A 9,141-nucleotide genomic window follows, 5' to 3' on the forward strand; every position below is an offset into this window, starting at 1 on the left:
AAAGCACAAAGGTACCAGCAGCCTCTTCTGGTGGCCCTCTTTTAAAGATCGATTGCCATCCCCATTGATTTCCTCCCCGTTCAGCCCCACATCATACTTAGACTCTTCCCACGACTTGCACAAGAGCTCTGCACGTAGCATGCATCGTCCAAAACAGCAACTTGCCACAGCGTACATGAGTCAAGGCACGTAGATGCACAGCAAGCCCAGCAGGGAAGCAGCAGCCTAAAGGCCCAGCGCTAAGCACAGCGTCTGCATGTGTACTAATCCATACCTCCCAACTAATCTGTTAAGCACTCGAGATATTTTAGATCGCTGACAAACTCTTTTTGTTGCAAGCAAGGCTGCATGGGGGCGGTTTTGCTCCTCCCAACCGAGGCATCTGCTGCCCTTTTATCCTGTTATGTGGCTAACATAAAAGAGCTATTAATAAAGATGCTCCCGGTTGATTGAAATGAAGAGGAGAATAAGCTGTCCTCTTCAGCACCGTTTGGGTTGGTCTTGACTGCTTTCTTTATTTAACTGTGGTGACATGTTGGAAGATGGAGATTACATACAAAGCAAAACAATTCGACTTCAATTCAGAGCTTTGCAGATTCATAGTGTTGATCAAGAAACTTGTTTTCCTTTCTAGTTACGCGTTTCTTAATCTAAATGAAATTCTAGCTATGCAATGAATAAAAGACTCAAAATATTACTTTCATTGATAATCCAACGGTGCATCCACTCCGTAATAAAATAAGCTTATCGCTACAAAGATTCCATTTGCAGTGCGTGACCAACAGGCTGACAACAGAAGCAGTGTACATCTGCCCTTCTGCTGGTTCCTAGAATGGCTATATTCAATTTAACCATCTCTGCGTCGTTTACGTAAGATGGTGGGCAGAGCCCCGATTGTACCTCACCTAGCAGCTGCATCAAAAATCAGAAGCCTCGATTTCTGGTGGGTCGAAAGAACTTAAAGTGCTGAAGAACAAATCAGCTCTCCTTAGGAATAAAGAGCCATGTGCAAGCATAACATAAGGCTACGATTCCGCTCAGATGAACTGATCACCCAAACATACCCCATCAGTTAAGTGCCAGGCAAGCCAACCAAGTCCTGCATCAAGGACAATGCAGAAAATACCCCCCAGCCAGCCCACACGTGCATTAATTAACAACACACAGCACATGCTGCACTGAAAGCTGCCAGCTTTTCAGAACCCCCAAAACGCAACCTTTCACATTGCAGACGCTCCAGTTGCAGGCACTTCGATAGCCAGCCACATACTGCTGAATGCAGCCCTTCCTGGTTAACGCTCCAGCAACTTAATATTTCCAACTTCCTGCTTACTATTTGCATTTTCCGTAATACAGTTTGTGCGTGACTCGTGTTTCCAGAGGAACTCCAGAGCCATTCAGAAGCAGCAGCCTGCTGCCACCTGTAATGGGATTGCGCATCTCAATGCTCTACAGCAGTAGCACTGCAGCAGGTCAATAGGAAATCCCTGCCTTTACGAAGGCTACTGGCTCACTTTGTTCTCGTCCTATCTTCCACAGGTGGATAAAACCACAAGATTTTGAGATAGTTAAGGCCCTGCTTGCGAGCTCTTTGCTGGAATCAAATCCATCTGTGATCATCTGTGTTCTATTGTCTTTCTTCATTGCTTCTTCTGTCGCTGTTGTAAGTTCCTGCCAGGCTGAGAAACCACCAGACAAGGCTGCTAACTCCAACAGGCAGCTACGGAAACGCCTCGGATACAAAGTTAATTTGAGTTACAACCACAGCATCATAGCCTCATTTCAGTCACCACTTCAAGCTCAAGTTCACTGCTCCCTTTGTCCCTCCATGTGCGGCTGGTAAAAAAGGATTCACAAGATAAAGCCTGCTGATGCAAGCCCATCAGGCCAACCATGCAGCGTGGATGCACCTCAGACACACATAGGAGGGCATTAATCCTTCAGGAATTACCCACATTTCGTCCCCTCATGAATAGTAATGACAGTGTTTATGCCTCTCTTTACTTTACCTGCGCCTAGCCGTAACAGAGAACAGCTATATGAGCTTATCTTGCTGCTTGCATGGCAGCTTTGGACTGGCCGTTATTGCACCGCCAGAGCTGAGTGAAGCAGGGCAGCCTGTTCTAAATATAGGCAGCCGATCGCCTACAGAATCTTTCACAGGACAACAGCTTGTATTTAAGACCTGCACGTCTCCAAAGATGAATGATCAGTCAATAGGATACCTGCATTTATTACGTGTCCACGAGGAGTTTTATAACTTAACCTGGATATATTTTCAATGCTGCCTTTCTTGTGAATGTAGCTAGTGTTTTTACCCAGACCAGAAATATGAATTCGCTTTTGTTCTAAACGTGATGGGGTTAATTTGTCAAGATCACCTGACAATCTCCTTCCTGCAGAGTTATTAAGCCGTCTTTGCCTTTCAGGTGAATGCACAGCAACAAGTACCGCACCTGTCCTTTTCGCTACTTATTCTACTAGCATTCCGTGGATCAAATAAACTCAACCCCAGCACCGCACGCCAGCCTTTATAATCACAATTAATGAGTTCGCTCTGACTGAACAAACCAATGACATACAAGCGACAGCCCAAATTGGACCAGAGTGTGCCAAAACCAAGCGCCTACAGCACTTCTACAGCACTTATAGTGACTGATTGCTTCGCTTTCCAGTTTCTTTGAGCTCGGCCCCTCTAATTCACATTTGTAGATAACGACATTAAAGACGTGGAGATGCCACGAAAGCAACAACCAGCCAGAGTCTGAAGAACAGCTACTCAGTCAATAATCACTTGAGGTTTGATGGTACAGCCCCAATCAAAGTGCTTTTCCAGGGCACACAACCTGCTTGAGTCAGCACAGCACACACCCTATACGAACCAAATCAACCTGTAATAGTCCTCACCCATAGAGCTCATCCTGCCCCCAGCAGCTGTGGGACCAAACAAGGACAGCCCACACAGACCTGCTCATCCAATAACCCCATCGAGTGCAACGCAGCTGCCTGAACTCACAAAAGAATAAGAGATCGGTCAGGTGGAAAATACAGCTTCATCACTTCAACAGGGAAGCGTGAATCAGAGCCATTCACGCAGCATCCCTGCAACAGCCAGGCACGGACATAATCAAAGGAGGCTGTTTTTAGTTCCTCTTCAGCAAACCAAACAGCACCAAAGGAGCAGTCGGATATCATCATTAATTCTACCTGTCCAAGATTTATTTGTTGTTACACTAGAATAAGCAGGAAAGGGCTGCTGGACAACAGAAAGCACCGCAGTAAGAACTAGGCAGCAGTCCTCACCAAACTACCAAGAGCTTCCAAAATTGGACACTAACACAGAAAATGGAACATAAATACAACACACGCTTCCCAAGATAGAGATCTTCACGGCTACCGCTGCCTGTCCCAGAACCAACAAAGCTGCAGATAATTCAGCTGTCCTCTTGAGATTTACCAGACTCATAATCCTTTCATGTCTAATCTTGATGGAAACAAAGTACTATTAAATAGGGGCATAGAAAAAGGGAGGGGGGGATATTTACATTTTGAACCAACATAGAACTTCTCTCACATCAGCACCACCAGTTCCCATGTTGATTACTTATCAGGAGGAGATTTCAGCAACCGTTGTGCGACCTACATGTATGCCATTCCCAAAGCACGGCCCCCAAACCCATCCATCTCTCACCATACGGTTCACTGTTTCTCCAACTGTTTTCACTGGAACTATTTTAACATCCATCGCAAATAAGTGCTTTTTCCCCTGCGCTGAAATAAGACTAATTTACACCATCACTCTTTGTTCCACAGTGCTCTTGTGTTTTCCTCCTCTGTCCTTTTCAGCTGCTCCTTCTCTTCCCATATCTCCAAAACTTTTCTTCCACTTTCTTTCCCTATCTTTGAAGCTAATACGTCTCATTCACTACCGCCATAGCTAGACGGCCACACTGCCATCTCTTACTTGGTGCTCAATCTGAAATGTACCACTGCAACGCTTTCCACCTCATTTTTGACTTTCCTCCTTTACTTTGACCCACCACTTCCCTCCAGATGGACCCCGCTTGCGTGGTCCATCACACTTCTGCCTCCTTCGCTCCTTAATAGGTGCCAGTCAAACTCTTAACCAGCAGACACCACCAGAAATACACAGCTACCTGCGAGCCCGTGGTTGCTCGCTTCTCACCATGGGATTTAGCCTTCATTCTATCGGCAGAGCTGATATCGTGCATGCACTGGGTTGCGCTAGACAGCCCTGCAGAGGCACATAGATCTGCACTGACTGTGAGCCCACCCAAACAGCCTTTCATCCTCCTGCACAGGTGGGTACAAAACACATTCAAAGGGAAGCGGCAGATGCTGCTGTTCTACATGGTGGCAGCTACAAGGACACAGCCTCACCACTTGATTTACTAAACACACCTCCAACTTATTCTGTCCAAGGGAACAACACCTGAGCTCCCTCCATTCCTCGAACCCTCCTCACCATGTCCGTGTCCAATCCGCAACTAGCACATATTCTGATCATCGTTCTATGCAAATGGTCATTGCAATCCGCCTCACTGCTCCCAAGCTCCAATGGGGTCAGCACAAGCCTTCACTTGTCCCATATGATCCCAAGGGGCCAGCAACAGCCTCACTGCTCCATAGCTCCAAGGCATGGCCAGTCACAGCCCCTCTCTGCTCCCAAGCTCCCAATTGGGGCCAGCACACCGCTCCACTGCATTCCCATAGTTCCCAATGGGGCCAGCACAGCCTCACTGCTCCTATAGCTCCCAAGGGCCAGGCACAGCCCTCTCACTGGCTCTCATAGCTTCCAATGGGGCCAGCCGCACAAGCCTCACTGCTCCGCATAAGCTTCCCAATTGGGGTCAGCGACAGTCCCTCACTGCTCCCATAGCCCCCAATGCGCGGGCCAGCACAGCCTCAACTGCTCCCATGCCGCCCAATGGGGCCAGCACAGCCCTCACTGCTCCCAATAGCTTCCCATGGGGCCAGCACGAGCCCTCACTTGCTCCCATAGCCCGCAATGTGGCGCCAAGCACCAGCCCTCACTGCTCCCCCATAGCTCCCAATGGCGTCAGCACAAGCCCCACATCACTGCATGGCGTGAGCTTCTTCATTGCCCACACAGTCCCCTCATGCTCCGCCATCTTCGCTTCATCTCGCCCCCCCCTGCCCTGCGCCCAAACCCCGAACTTTCCCCGTTAACCGCAGCGCTGTTCCCCCGCTCACACACCCGCCATTCCCGCCTTTTAGGCCGTCATCCCCCGCGGCCCGCAGGAACGCGCCCCCGCCGCCCCCCCGTGCCCCGTTGCATGCCGGGCGGCGTGGCGGCTCGGGCGCTATGAATGCGGCCCCGTTTTCCCCGGTTCCCCCCGTTCCCCCCACCCCCATGTCCGCGTTCCGGTCCCGGTCCCGTTTCGCAGCCGTACGCGGGTTGCGGCGCGTTGTCCGCACGCTGACGCTCAGGCGCGATGTTTGTTGGCGGTAGCGGTGCGTTACGTCACTGTGTAGGCTGTCGGCTTTGCTTTTTTCGGCTGGCGCGTTGTAAGCGCTGCTGCGGAGTTGGGCGGTCCCGGCCGTCGCGGATCTTAGCCGCTGTTTCCTGGCCCTTGCGACATGTCCTTCCATACCGCGATGCGGAGAATGCCTTATGATATTTCACTTCGTGCGCGCGTCCGCACGGAGGGGAGCCGTCTTGCGCAGGACGCCGCCGCCGCCATTGCCGCCCCGGTGCGCCGTTGGTGAGGTGGGTTTGTTAGTCCGAGGCGCGCGCGCTCTAACGCCAACCGGCGACGCGGTTGAGGCGACTTCCGTGAAGGAGGAACTTACAACTCCCAGCAGCGCCTCGCGGTGGCGGGGGAATTGTTTCCTCGTTTGTTCCGCGAGGGGACGACGGGAAAGTTGCAGATCGGGGTAGAGGCGCGACGGCGCCCCCCGGCTGCGGGGGACATGGATGCGGCCTAAAACGGAACCTGCGGAGCCGAAACCGGAGCTGAAACGGGCGCCTTGAAACGGGGCCTGTAAACGGGGGATTGGGCTGTGAAGAAAAGGAAGGTGAGCGCAGGAAGAGAAAGCAGGAGCGACCTGGAGAGGAGGAAAGGTGAGGAGGAGGATGAAGGTTGAAGCTCACGCCCTACCTACAGGCGGTGACACGGAACCCTCAGGGTCACTTCAGGCCTTCAGCCCAGCCGACATGGAAGCGTTGTGGATAAATGGCGGCTGAGCACACAAGGAGTCCCAGCTGATCCAATGGGGATCTGGGGGACTTTTCATCCCCTTGCACCACACGGCAGCTCCCTCCAGCTGCTCTTGTTGCACGGATACAGGGCACCAGAGCGTTTCAATGGCACCAGCCCTTCATTGTGTGGGTTTTGTGATATAACCCCTTTGGCAAAGTTGGCTGGTTGTTTAAATGCATAAACTCTCAGGCCTGATCCGTGCCATTGGAGGCAAAGTGCTCTTGAATTACTGCTCGTTGTGGTGCAGCACTGACTGATGTGCGATTGGTGCAGCTCTGTCCATACATCTGCAGGACTCAGCCCTATCTGCCACATATTGATGCAGAGTAGAATTGGACTTGTTGATTCCCTAAACGCGTGCGTTTTAACTTACTACCCAGGAGGGGAGTAAACTCTTGGAAAGGCTTGACCAATAGCAGGACACGGGGAAATTGGTTTGAAGGTTAAAAGAGGGAAGATTTAGTGGGATGTTAGGGGGAAGTTTCTTCTACTAGGAAGTGGTTAGGCCCTTGGAACAGCTGCCCAGTGGAAGGGTGTGGTGTATGGCCCCGTCCTTGGAGGTGCTCTTAAGGCCAGTGGTTGGAACTGGGGCCCTGTGGCACCTGATGCTATGTAAAAAGGCTGCTATGTTTGGTGCCCTGCCAGGCAGGGGGGTTGGAACTACATGATCCTTGAGGTCCCTTCCAACCCGGCTCATTCTGTGATTCTGTGTTCTAATAGCTTTCCAGTTTTCTGTAGTTAACACTTTGTTTCAGTTTTTCCTTTTCATTGACTCACTGAATTCTCCTTAAGCCTTTATCACCTGGTACCAGTAACACAATGGGAAGCTCACCCCTCCCCGTGAGGCTGGAGCACTGTCATTACACGTTACAAAGCTTCTGGTCACACTAGGTAACTTTTCAAGTGTACACATGGAATATGCTTCACTTAATACCTACGTGTTTGCATCTTTGTGTCCAGTGCATAAACACCACCAGCAACAAAGCTGCAGCAAAAAGACCTTCAACAAACAGCTGCTAATGCTGAAGCACAGGGATGTGGGAAGCACTGACTCCAAGCATCGTGTGCTGCTGTTTCCAAGCCAGTTCAGACACCGTTTCCTCTTCAGCTCTTCTGCTTCACAGTTGGGAACATACAGCACGACCAGGTGACAGCGCTCAGAGCATGTAGCTGTGTGTGTGTATGTATAAGTGCCCTGGGTGCACTTACTTACCTCGTTGCTAACACAAAGTGTTCATTTTCTCCCCTCAGCTTTGCTACAGACGCCTTTTCCTCACCCTCTGTTTAACCTACCAGGATGTGCAGCTTTTCTCCAGCCTTAACTCCAAGAGAACAAAGCTCCGAAGTGGCTAAAATTAGAAGCGTAAACAATCGTTGCTACAGAAATAGGAGAGGAAATATCAGAGGAGCAATGCCACTCAATTCCTGGTACCAAACACCATGCTCTGGTCCCCTCCTGTTAGCAATAGCACGACGTGCTTCTTAAAGCATCACATTTAAAATATATGAAGCTATCAGAACAGATTTCTATATTTCTTTTCCTCCCCAAGCACGAACAACTCAGACTAAAGCGCAGTTTATTTCTCCTTTATTTCAGATCTCAATTATCCAAGCCACGTCAGATGCAAATGATTGTTTACGCACCTCCTGGGCCATCCTATTGCTGCGCTGCTTTATGTCTCTGAGATGTAATTCATGTTTTGCTTCACGAGGACCGAAAGAAAACCAACCTGGGGGGCCAAAGAGATGCACATGAAGCAGTGTCCTCCCAGCAGCTGCACATGACAGTGTTGTTGCCCCACATTGGAACGCATTGCTGGGCTTTGCCAGGAAGGGGAGAAGCAAAGAACATTCGGGACTACGTGCAGAGCTGCCACGGATCTGTTCTGCCTCTTGCATTGGCCTGAGGGATGCAGTCATTTGGGGAGGATGCAAAACCTGATGCAAAGTCTGCCTGATTGCATCTGCTGAGCGCAGATCGCTTCGGGAGCGGCTGGTTGTGTTCACTCCATATTCTGTGTGCTACAACTGTGGGGCATTTGGGACCTGTTCTTCCTGACCTGCCTCCACCCCCAGCAGCTGCTGCAAATGGAATAACACACAGCAAGGCACAACTCGAGCCAGCAACCTCCCCCCAAAATCCAACTACTTCTCACTTAACTGCTATTATCATCCTAGATGCAACTGTGGGAATCAAATGTTGTTTGTGCCTTTAGAACAAGAGAAGAATCTTTTCTTTCAAGGTCTCAGTATATAAGTGAAGTAGTTTGTAGTTATTAGGTAGAAGTTATTACGTACAAAGACTGCAGCTCCTGTCTGTCCAGCTGTCTGAAATAGAACTAACAAGATGCCTGTATAAACTAGCAACAATGTATGTTTTAGTGTTTTGTTGTACGCATTGTAAAAATATACAAGTCGTGACATACCTTAGGATGTGCCTGAAGAGATATCGGGAAGGACTGGAATCACCCCCCCCCCTCTTTGTTTAACAAAGGTCTCTAGGACAGAATGGAAGAAGCTTTGAAGGGAATCAACATATCAATACGATAAGAGTACCGAGACATCTTGGAAACAAAACCAGGGATGGCGACTGACTAACACAAGATAACGCGGGAATCAACAAATGTCGGAATGTAATGCAAATCTCGAGTAAAATTGTAACCTGGAATACCCAATCAAAGGGGAAACAGGAGGGGAAAACATATGGGAGAAAAAGTATAAAAACTGTAACAACATGTCCATAGGTGCTTCTGCCATCAGGGCGCCCGCCATTGCAATCGCGAATAAAAACTGCTTTTATCAGATACCGTCCTGACCAAAAATTATTGAGGATATTTCCAACACAACCAACAGGCATTAAGGATTCTGGTTTCCTACTTCCCAAAACTTTGTAGTT

General features: G+C 49.5%; 1 long non-coding RNA gene across 2 annotated transcripts in view; it reads left to right on the plus strand.

Annotated features, from left to right (window-relative positions):
- The window catches only part of LOC107322221, a 9,636-nt gene extending 809 nt beyond the window's left edge, over positions 1 to 8,827 (plus strand). Inside the window, exons 2-4 of one of the 2 annotated variants that reach the window (XR_001558870.2) lie at positions 7,206 to 7,392; positions 7,497 to 7,673; positions 7,843 to 8,827. This is a non-coding gene — a long non-coding RNA (uncharacterized LOC107322221). The remainder of the gene's footprint in view (positions 1 to 7,205; positions 7,393 to 7,496; positions 7,674 to 7,842) is intronic. The other variant, XR_004309278.1, reaches the window with a different exon arrangement.
- The last annotated feature ends 314 nt before the right edge of the window (positions 8,828 to 9,141 follow it).

Source organism: Coturnix japonica, chromosome 18, assembly GCF_001577835.2.
Source record: "Coturnix japonica isolate 7356 chromosome 18, Coturnix japonica 2.1, whole genome shotgun sequence".
NCBI lineage: Eukaryota > Metazoa > Chordata > Aves > Galliformes > Phasianidae > Coturnix > Coturnix japonica.